Genomic DNA, 12,595 nt, shown 5'->3' on the forward strand with positions numbered 1-12,595 from the left:
GGCTAATGAGAATGCCTGACTGTAGGGTGTTTTCTGTATAGATTTGCTAATAGTAAATCTGGAATAGATGCACTGCAGTGAGGGTCAGGTTTCACTGCTAGTCATATCAAAAGGTGCAGAACAGGTCAATGCTAGGAGTTTTCCACTCTCCTAAGAAAGACTAGCAGGGAAAGGTTAGTTCCAGCAATCAGGTAACTCAAATCTTTTCTGGGCAGGTACAAGTTAGGAGGCAGAGAGCAAAAGTTAAAGCAAGTTTCTGCATGGAAACATAAATCCAGAGGAAGGTAGAGTCCTCAACTCAAATTTTTCCAACTTTGTATTCTCTTTGCATTTCTAATCTGTGTTTGACCAAAAGCTGGATCATCACTATAAGAGAAAAAACTCATCAGTTTATTAAATCAACCTTTTATTTGATGCGGCTATTCCTATATCTTCATCACTGTTTCTGTGAGTATGCTCTTACATCTAATATTGGATAACCTTGATTTTGTTTCTAGAATGTTTGGAAATAGGTCAAAAGAGCACTTTTATTAAGTTATCTACAAGGCCACTATACCTTACACTGAACTTCCATTCCCTATTCTATTTCCCATCTTAACGCTGCTTAACTCACTTTGAGAGGCCCATTTATTTACTATTTGTCCAAATATCCACTGTAAGTCTATCAAATACTGTTAGAATACAAGTCATCAAATAGCAAATAAAACACTACCCCTGCTTTCATGGAATGCATATATTGTAGAAGAAAAATAAAATATATCTATGAGGCTAAAGATACTTAATAGTCAAGTTTTGATTGATGTTTTTGGTACAAAAAAGAGAAAGAGGGTGGGAAATTTACTTAAGATACATTATTAAAGGAAAAACCTCTTGAGGAGATGAGATGTGAGCAGAAATATGAAAGAAGCACAAGCAAGTGAGACTTCCTTCAGGTCTATGAGAAAAAAAATCATTTAAGGAAGAGGAAACAAAGCACAGATGAACAGAGTGAAAGGCTGGATTGCAGTAACAAGAGAAGACAAGATTGCAGAAGCAGGAAGAAGGGATTTGGTATACAACCTGGCAGGCCATAGTAAGGCCATGCTATCACATGAAGTAAAGTTTAAAGAAGGAAGCCATTGAAGAGTTTGAGTGGATGGTAACACTAATATTTTTAATGAAAATTTAAATGAATCACACTGGATTTGTTGTGGAAAATAGAATGTAAAGGGGAAAGCATAGTAATAGTCAAAAGCTATTGGAATTCCAAACAAGAATTTTGTGACTCAGATTAATATAATCATAGTAAAGGTAGTGAAAAGTTGCAAATTTCCAGAATCTTTTTTTTTCTTTTTTTTGCTATCTCTGGGCACAGCCTGTTCCACCCTCTTGTTCTCCAATTTTGTTAAAGAGAAAAAATATAAGATCAAAAGAAAATCATAGCATTTTTGATAGCTTGAGATGAATATAGCTATACTGGAAGTTCTTTCCATTGTTTCAATGCATATATGTATTACAAACCAAATTAGATCATCTCTACCAGACCTCTTCACTAATTTCTAGTCCCCTTCACATTGTGGCATCTGCCAATTTAATGTTACTATATTTGCTCCTATATCAAATATAGTTGAGAATATCAACCACACTCTAGTTTTTGGTTTCCCTCCCTTTCCCTATTCTTCCCATGTGCAATCTCCCCTTAGCATGTGACCCATGTTCAATAATATTACTGCATTTGTTTTAAGTCTATAATTCTCATATGGGAGAGAACATGTAATTTTTGGCCTTCTGAGCCTGAAGATGTTCTCCAGTTTTATCCATTTTCCTGTGATTTACAAAATTCATCCTTCTTTGTGGCTGAATAAAATTCCATTCTGTATGAATACAATATTTTCTTAATCCATTTGTTGGTAGTGGGCATCTCGGCTATTTCTATAACCTGGCTATCATGAATAGTGCTGCAATAAACATAGGTGTGCAAGTGCCTTTGTAATAACCGGAATCACATTCCTTTGGGTATATCTTTAGGAGTGATATTGCTGGATCATACGGCAGACCTATTATTAGTTTTCTAAGAAGCCCCCATATTGTTTTCAATAGTAGTTTTACCAGCTTACATTCCAACCAAGAATGTGTGGGTGGTTTATTTATCCCTGAATCCTCGTCAACATTTGTTGTTGGTGGTGTTCTTGATGGTAGCAATTCTAACAGGAGTGAGGTGGAATCTTAGTGTGGTTTTGATTTGCATTTCCTTTATGACCAGGGATGATGAGAATTTTTTAATGTGATTTTTGGCCATTTGGACTTCTTCCTTTGAAAAATTTCTGTTTAGTTCAGTTGCCCACTTCTTTATTGATTCATTGATTTTGGGGGAGTTTAGTTTTTTGAGCTCCCTGTATATTCTGGTTATCAGTCCCTTGTCTGACATATAGCTAGCAAAGATTTTTGTCCCATTCTGTGGGTGGTCTCTCCAATTTAGAGACCATTTCTTTTATTGTGTAGAAGCTTTTTAATTTCATATAGTCCCATTTGTCAATCCTTTCTCTTAGTTGCTGAGCCACTTGAGTTCTACTGAGGAATTCTTTCCTATACCTCTTGCTTTCAGTGTATTTCCTGCTCTTCCTGTACTAACTTCAGAGTTTCAGGTCTGATATTAAGGTCCTTAATCCACTTTGAGTTGATATTAGTATAGGGTGACAGGCATGGATCTAGTTTCAGTTTTCTGCATGCAGATTTTTGAGTTGATATTAGTATAGGGTGACAGGTATGGATCTAGTTTCAGTTTTCTGCATGCAGATAGCCACTTTTCCCAGCACATTTGTTGAAGAAGCTGTCTTTTCTCCTTCCTGGGCATAGTTATGTGGATTCATATCTGAGTCCTCTATTCTGTTCCTGATATCTTTTGAATATAAGTGAACAGGATATTCTAATAGATTACTAGGATGGATGAAATAAATAATTTAAAACTTTTGGGCCAAGCAGTAGGTAAAAATGGAGCTGCAAATTACTAAGAGGGAAATATGCAATGGGAGAAGGAGCTTGAGTGAGGAAGCTCTTTGTGTGGCAATCAGAGGTTTATTCTCAGATATGCAGTATCTAATATATTTACTATATGTCTGAATGAAGATGTTTGAGGAGACAGTTACATAGACAAGCTTGGAGTTCAGTGGGGAAATAATGAGGCCCCCCAAGGAAGTGGTTTTCAATGGTATGAGCCTTGATGGATGAGGAGAATTCAAGTATGATGTATTTTATATATTGTAAGAACTTTTGTAAATGCCTTAATGTACCCCCAGTACAACAATAAAAAATAAAGGCATGAGCCAGTATGAGATAACACAAGCCATGAAAGGAGGCATAGAAAATGATAGGATCAATCAATAAGCCCCAAACCCTTTATCACTAGGAAGTTAGAGAATCCAACAATGAGGGCTGAGAGCCAGCTCACTCCACACCTGATTCCTATATCTAGTTTTCCAGCCCAATCAACCAAAGGAAGTTTAAATGAACTGACAAATAACACCAGGAGACAGATAGAAGTATAAAACCTATTGACTTGAAAATGTCTAGGAGATTTGGAGAATGTTGCTCAAGAATATACAAATGATAGACTACTCAATATTGATTCATTGATAGCAGTGAAAACCATACAAAGTTTGGAGGTAAATTTTTCACCAAAAACAAGCCAATGCACAAACTTTCAGAAAGCAGTTTTCCAAAAGAGAAAGGGAGAAACAGCCATTTTTCTAAAACTCACATATTAGATATGTCAGTGTTATTCTCTAAAGCAATAGTTAAATCTCAGTGTGTGATTTTGACCAGCAGAAGACAATCAGTGATATTTAGATATATCTTTCATTGCTACAACTGAGTAGAGGCGCTACTGGCTTCTAGCGGGTATGGGACAGAGATACAACCAAACACCCAATAATTCGTAGGATGGCCTTTTCCTCTACACACAAGAAAGAGCTATTTGGTCCAATAATCCAATAGGCCTGTGATTGAGAAATTTGTCTTAGTGGAATATTAGGGAGAGTCACGTAGCATGATTTTGTGTAGTTATACCTTTAACTTTGGAGATCTGCTACATTGAGATTTCCATTTGTGTCTTTTCCCACTCAGTGTTGTATGAAGATGATGTGGCTGATGATGTTATAATGATAGTAATGATGGTGATGATTGCAATAGTAAATACACTTATACTCCTTTAACTTTTTTGCTACTTAACCAATAAGTACTTTCATTAAATGCATTGCTATTATATGATTCCACTTGTATGAGATATAGAACAGTTAAATTAAAAGTAAGCAGTTGATACCCATTTTTTTAAGGAAATACCATACTTTTAATTTCATGTATGGGAATATAATAAAGGGAGTTTATTTTTGGAAAGCTAAAAACACATAGAAAAAAACCCTTAAGATAATCTATATATAAAGCTAATAGCAAGAAGCTATTAAAAGGGATGCAATAAAAGGGATGGGAAAACTAAGAGCTTAGAGAAAACGATCTCATGGACCAGTGGTGACTTCTCTGGATATGGCTGTGGGATGAGCTTCGTGGATACCGGTTAGAGGGCTCCAGTAAGGAGCGGGCGAAAGGAAGCTACAGACTAATCCAACCGCTGCTGCTGCAGTGCCTCTGACAGGAAAATCAAGGAAACAGAGTGCTCCAATCCATTCAGGCTGTTATTAGAAAAGTCCATAGACTAGGTGGCTTATAAACAACAGAGATTCTGGAGACTGAGAAGTGCAAGAGCAAGGCACTAGCAGACTCAGGTCTGATGAGAGCACATTTACTCATAGGCACCCATCTTCTCACTCTATGTTCATGCAGCAGAAGGGGTGTCAGGTTCCTATCAGGCCCTTTTTATAAGGACACTGACTCCATTCATAAAAGCTCTGCCCCACGGTTCCCAAAGACCCTCTTTCTTCATTAATTTTCTGGTGAGACTTACAGCATACGAGTTTTATGGGAACACAAACATTCATACCATAGTGCACCATCACAGGAAACCTTTCACTGTCCTATAATGTCTGCCTGGTGGGTGCTCCTGTTGGCAGAACCCAAAAAAGATGTCTTTCTGGGACAAGTAATATGAGTCTTAGTTGCAACATCACAAGAATATTATAGGATAAATACGTAGCTGAATAAGAGTTGTAAGAACAAGAGTTACATAAATGATCAGCACTTGTAAACCACTGCTGTTTGCTGTGTAACACACATCATGTTGTCATCTACCTCATTTTATTGATAAATTTGCTATTTTCTCCTTCAGGTCATGCTGGACTGTATACCACCAAACCAGGTTGTGAAAGTTACTCTAATATATAGCTTTCAAGTCATAGGTACGATGGCTATTTATTAATCTTTAGATGGTTTGATCTTCTCTAAAATCCTACCACCAGTTAATAAAAATAAGTTTTTATATTGCCATTTTATTATTAAAGAATATTGGTAGTTTAGATTGATTTTTTCAGCAGAATCTCTGAAAAATTTAATCAATCAATTTTTAACTCTACTGGGACCAAAAATTGACTATCTCACAAAACATTTTCTATGTTCGATCTTCTCTCAATCCTTACTTCTCTCTTTACCCAGAAAATCTACATTCTATTTAAAGCCACTCTATTGGATGCACTTAGCCTACAATCTTTGCATTGCATTTTTCTACCAGGTTTATCCAGCTTTGTCTAAAATGTGCTTGCACCCAAGTAGCAGAACACAGTGGAGAAAAACACACAGCCATTGTTATTACTAGCCTCACTGTAAATTCTGATTATGAAATCAAGTGGACTGGGTACCAAAGACAGTCAGAGAAAATTTCTTGATGCAGTTCAAAATTGCTAAGATATGCTAAACTGCATAATCTACTCATGCCTAAAGATATATTAATCAAAATGATAAGGTACCATTATTACTAAATTAACAAAAGGCTATAATGTTTGATGACACCCAGTGCAGGAAACAAGTACCTTCTTCCACTGTTGATTCATAACACGTATTATCTGAGTCTCCTCCATATGTCAGGCACATCCTAGGTAATGAGGAAACATCAGGAACCAAAGTAGAAGATGTCGCTAACTTAGCTTAATATCATAGAATGGATAAGAGAAACAAATACATAAAATATAATGTAAATTATTACTAAAATAAATTAATCAGAGTCAGTGGGCAAGAAGTGATTATGAGAACAATATTTTCTTGTATTATAGTCAGAGCATACCTCTCTAAAGCAGAAGTCTAAATGAGTTCAGGAAGCAAATTTCGTAAGAATGTGTGGCAGGCTGTACCTTGCAGATAGAACAAGTGCAAACATCCTGAGGCAGGTATGTTTTGGGACTATTCGTAATAATGTGGTTAAAGCAAAATGAATGGTGAGAGAATCTTACTTGGTGGGATCAAAGAAGTAGGGAAGTGACAAGGAAATTATAATTAGCTTACATTTAATATAGATTATTCTGGGTTTTATACCTTTGATTTTGGAAGGAATAGACATTATTGAAACATTCTTGAATGGGCACTTCATAATATCCATCAAAATCGAAAGAAAACAGACGTTCTGACCAGAAGTTCTAGTTATAATTATTTATCCTGAAAAATAACCTAAGTGTGAAAGATGTGGAAACAAATATGCTTATTTCACTAATTCAGGTAATAACAAACACTAAAAATGAGCTGAATGTTTGTTTGTAGGCTGTTGTCTTAACCTAGGCAATTTTGTAAATGATTGAAAACAGAAATGCTCCTTATCAATAAGAAACAGGTTAAATGAACTATCATTTGTCCAAACACTGGAATTACATATAAATACTGGATAGAAAATCTATGTTGCTATCAATAATTTGTCTATATTCAAAGAGAATGAACATAAAAATTTCAGCTGAATAAGAGATAGATAAAGACATGGAGAAATAGATACATATACAAATTGTTTTGTAAGAATAGCCATTTCTTAAAGGACAGAAAGTATTTTTTGTGTTAGAAAAATTTGGAAAATGAGATATGAGGAGGAAGCATTTTAATTTTTTAAACATTATTCCATGTTTTGGGCTATAAGAACTTACTCTATTTATATTTTTTAAATCACACAAAAAAGCTATAAACTTCCCCTTTTTTGTATCGTTGATCTGCACTAAGATCCCCGAGTGGTTCATGCAATGTTCTTTCCCCTCATTTCATTGTTTTCTACATTGTTGAAGTAGATCTTCTATTTGTTTATGATAATATTGTCTATTTATATTTCTGTCTACTTTATTAGCATATACTAAACTGTACAAACTAAGGGATTTCATCATAGCATTTCCATACATGCATATAATGTACTTTGATCATATTCATTCCCTATTACTCTTCCTTTTTTTATTCTCCACCACAATCCCTTGGCCCTTTCTTCCTTTGTTCTCCTTTCCTGCAATAGTCTTCCTTCTGCTCCATGACTTTGGTTTATACCTAGATTCCACATCTGAGAGAAAACATATATTTTTGTTTCTGAGTCATCTTAGTAAAGTTACTGTCTTCTTTTCTCCTCTGCTAAAATGTGTTTTCATTTCATTTCCAACATCTGGACTCAATTAAATAACACCACTGCAGCACATATATTCATATATATATTCATATATATATACTACAATATGTATATTCTAATATATATATATTAGACACTCTTAACCAAATTAAACACAAGTGACTTGAATCTAAGATTTTCATTTTCCTAGTGTAAGTGAGCTTATTCCTAGCAGGTAAGAGAGCAAGCTTCTAATGCACCTTTACATTTCTACTACCAAGCTGTAGTTGTGTTTACAACCAATTGAATTTAGTAGTGTTTGCTTTAGTAATTATGTAATATAATTAAATATTACCTCATAAAAAGAAGGAAAATAGTTTTGAATTTTTCAGAGTGCTCCACAATATTTTAAAGTTCTCAATTTGAAATTCCTTAAAAATTTCTTTAACATCAAATTTGAAATTTTTAAATATAGTCTTTCCAAGCATAGGTTAGGAGGAAGAGGTCTTGGATCCCATGCTTAAAAAGTTTGGGAGAAGAATATAAAAACACACAATTTGAAGTAGTTACATATTTGTAATTTTCTTTTCAGCTAAATTTTCTAATTAACATTTTCAACTCAAGGATTCTTCATTTATTTTACTCTCTATTTCTCTCACTCAACCACTTCTCTTCCCTTTAATAAAAAATTTATTGAACTTTCATAGATGTCTTTATTAAAAATTTATTGACAGATGATTTATAAAGTCATATTATTTCCAGTTTTAACCTCTCTTAACCTTCGTAATTTCACTGATGATACAAATATGGTATTCATTCAGTCCCTCAAAAATGTTTATCGAATGTTCACTGTATGCAGAGAACTGTGGTATAATCTTAGGAATCAAGGGATAAAATTCCTTAAAGGGTTTACATCTTAGTGAAAAAGACAAAAAATGCTTACAGAAAAGGTAGACCTTGATACAAGATGTAAATATGAGCTGCTGAGGGATAGTTGTGGTATGGGAGGTTTTTCAAATTATCTCCACTCAAGCATGTCACACAGAACACATCCCAAACCACATCTGTTTCTCAAGCTTTCTTCCTCCTGAATCTACATCCAAGTGAATGAGTGCCAAGGTCCAGGAGATACCCAAAGTTGAAAGCCAATCACAAAAAATATCCTGTCAGTTTTATCATTTAAGATTATTTTGTGCCACTTGTCCCACCTTATAATCTTTATCTCTGCTCCTTATCTCTCCCTGGCACAATAAACAAGGCTGAACTACTTTCTTCAGATTGAGGTTCTTCTGACATATTTTCCTCTTCAATACAGGATTGTCTTCCTAAAAGGTAGATCTGGACACATAGCAACCCCTTTTTCCCTCTTCCCATGACTCCACATTGGCTTAGAATAAAGGTCTACCTGATCTGTAAGTTTGACTCCACCTGTACCCTTTCCTTCCGATGAAGATATTATAATCTGATTGAGAATTGAACTTTACATTGCTTACAAGAAAGCATGTTCTTTAAAGAATGTTCCAAATATTTTTTTCTCATAATTCTGCTTGTCAACAATAGCACTGAAGTTTCAATTTCATCTGTATTCAATTGCAATGGAAACATTACTCTTATTAATTTAGAAAAATAAGATGCCTTAATAGTTATGTAATTGATTAATTATGTGGTATATTTAGAGCAATGACCAACTTGGACTTCAGCCTTTGTTTTACATGGTTTCCCTCCTAAAATTATGATAAGAGCTCCTGGAAGGATAGATCTTGTAGGGCATTATGCAACACTTAGAGAAAACACTTTCTTCAGAAGAATTATCACATGAAGAATTATAATGTTCTATTTTAATGTTTCTCTTAAAAATTATGATGTTCATACAACATTCATTTATTCACCAAATGTGCATTCAATGTCTACCATATAAGAGGCATTCCTCTGTGTAGTGGTGTTCAAAGATGAATAAAGTGTAACCTCAGACTAACAGAAAGTGGGATAAATATATGCCCATTTCCTCACATATAGGATGTGCTATTATCAACTTTCCCCACCAGAGGGATATATTTGTTAAAACTGATAACAAATAGCACACCATCATCATCTGGGGTCCATAGTCCACTCTTATATAATCAGTTGTTGACTATTTTCTAATTGTAGAGGAGTGATTCTTATGCTAATTGTTCTAACATGAGAGATATAGAAAATAAACTATGGAAAACAGGTGAGTAAAGGCAAAAATAATGTCCTTGTTCTTACACTTAAAGAACTAGCAGTGTAATGGAAAATGATGTCACTAAGATCGTCACGTAAAAAGTTAAACTATGCTAAAAAAACCTCCAATATGGAAATTTATTATGCTCTACAAACAGCTAACAATGGTATTTGATCTCATCAGGACTGGCGCAGAAAGGAGTATATGAGGAAGTGATGATTGAGCTTAGATCTGAAGGGTAATTGGGAGATTACTAGGTTGAGAGGAGAGAAGAATATCCTCCTGACTAATGAACAGCAACAAAAAACTCTTAGGTCCAAAAGATTGGAGTAGAAAAGGGAAGGGAAATATAGATATGGATCAAGTGTTGAGGACCTACTAAGTAAGAATAGAACAACATGAGGGGTGGATCTAGGGCAGAATAGAAAGGAGATGGGAGTGCTATAAACAGATGTGCTGTTTGAAAATAACTGGCTACCCTGTGGAGAGTTGACAGGATGGAACAGTATCCAGTGTTTGTGAAGAGACTTCAGCAGACTTACTCCAGGGTTTCAGTTGTGAGATTATGTGCAGAATAGAATGGCACTAGTAGGCATGAAGAGAAGTTGAAATCATAAAGCTAGATAGGATGTAAAATTCTTACAATTGGTTGAGTTATAGATAAACGAGAAAAGAAAGTAGACATATTGTTTCCTGATTTGGGTAACCTGGATAAAAAATTAACTGTATGCTCAAAAAGTGTACTTTTCCTACACTCTTTCTTTCTCTCTCCCCTTTTCCATGCCTTTCTTTTTTAATAGCAGCTTTACAGAAAAATTGAGAGAAAGATGCATAGATTTTCCCTAAGCTCCATCCCTACACACATTTTCTCTTACTATGAGCATTCCCCACCGGGAGTTACATTTGTTATAATTGCTGAACCTACAATAACATATCATTACCACCCAGACTCCATAGTTTACATTAATGTTAATTCAACAAATTTGGACAAATGTATAATAACATATATCTACCATTATAGTATCATAAAAAGTTGATTCATTGCCTTAAAATTATCTGCTTGATTTCTATTAATTCCTTCTTCTCCCTTAACCACTGGTAACCACTGCTCTTTAAACTATCTCTATAGTTTTTGCACTCTACAGAATGTCATATAGTTGGATAGTACAATAAACTTTTCATACTGGCTTCTTTCACTTATGCATTTATGCTTCCTCCAAGTCTTTTCACAGCTTGACGACCTTTCCTTTTAGTGCTGAGGTATGTTCCATTACCTGTTTTCTCCTGAGTTTATCCATATACACACTGAAAGAAATTTTAGTTGCTTTCAAGTTTTGTCACTTATGAATACAACTGTTATATACCTCTCTGTGTTGGTTTTCTGTGAGTATAATTTATATATCTTTTGAGCAAATATCAAGTACATGACTGTGGATAATATGGTAAGAGAGCATGAAGATTTTGTAAGAAACTGTCTTTCCTGTGTTCCAGATTTTAGTTATTCTGATAGGTGGGTGACTATATCTCATTGTTGTTTAATTTCCATATGTCTAATGACCTAATGAATGGAGCATCTGTCTTCTTTGCTGAGGTGTCTTGGGATCATTTTTGATTAGGTTGTTTGTGTTATTTTTGAGCTTTTTTCCCCATACTTTTGATAGCAGTCCTTTTTTTCACTGCTTTCTTTCCATTCTCTTGATTTTTTTAATGTCAAATGTCAAGTAGGGTCAAAGACAGATTTGCAAATAATAAACTAAATAATAATATAATTTAATTTATTCAGTTTTTCAGGTAAGAATGTAAATTAATTGGGTATAAAACATCAGCACACTTCTCAGAGTACATTTTTTTGTTGAAAGTTAGCAGACAAGAAGCCTACCATTAGCAGGTGTTTAATCAAGACCAGGATCCCATGAGCAGTCAATGGTGTAACATGATCTTAATGTAAAGTAGTCAGACAATGATGCTAGAGCTTTGATTATTAAAGATGGGATTCTTCAATGACAATGACAACTTAAACACAAACTTATGTCTTGAAATTTGTATGCCATGAGTTAAAAGAAAAAACTGAGTTGAATTAATTACAATATCAGCTCTTATGGAGGCAATGGAGACCTCTCAAACAAGGGTGGCTTTAGGATATATGTTTTGCTTCCAGGGAATACACATTTGAATTAAGCACAAAATATTATAATAAGTAACATCTACTCTGCCACTTTTAAAAGTCTGTTATCCATTGGAGGATAAACTTAATTTCTGCACTCACAGGCAATGGCATTCTACAACTTAACTGTATCAGTGTTAAAGATTTTGCTAAGAAGTACTGTATTTTTAAAAAGATTTTTAAAACTTACTCAATATTTTGATCTTAAATATTTTATGTTAAAAGGCCTGCTGTAGTAATATTTGAGAAGAATTTTTGATTCTTTTGTAGGAAAAGTGGATAGCATGAACTAGAATCAGGAAAAACAACTTTGACGAAGAGGAGATATTAATGTTGACAATGTTAATAGTGAAAACAAAGAATAATAATAAGGTACTTACTAAATTCCAGAATACTGAATATGGACTAAGTCATTAATGTTCTCAAGAACCCTCAAGAGGGTTCTATTGTTACTCCTATTTTACAGATAAGGAAACTGAGGTATGGATACATTAAGCAGTTTGCTAGAGGTGAACAAGGGCCTGAACCAATAATCTAGCTTCAGAATATGTGATTTGACTCATTATAATTCCTCTTAATGGTAACTTTGTTTCAGAATCATAACACTTTTCTGTTGTTATCATGTGTTAGATGTTTTGATTTGAAATGAAAAAAGGGACAATATATTCCTTTCTCTGATGTAAACTTTAAAAAGTCTTTATAAAGGAAACACTATATCATTTGAGTTATTCTCCTCAAGTAA

The sequence above is a fragment of the Castor canadensis genome, chromosome 13 (genome assembly GCF_047511655.1).
Source record: "Castor canadensis chromosome 13, mCasCan1.hap1v2, whole genome shotgun sequence".
Lineage (NCBI taxonomy): Eukaryota > Metazoa > Chordata > Mammalia > Rodentia > Castoridae > Castor > Castor canadensis.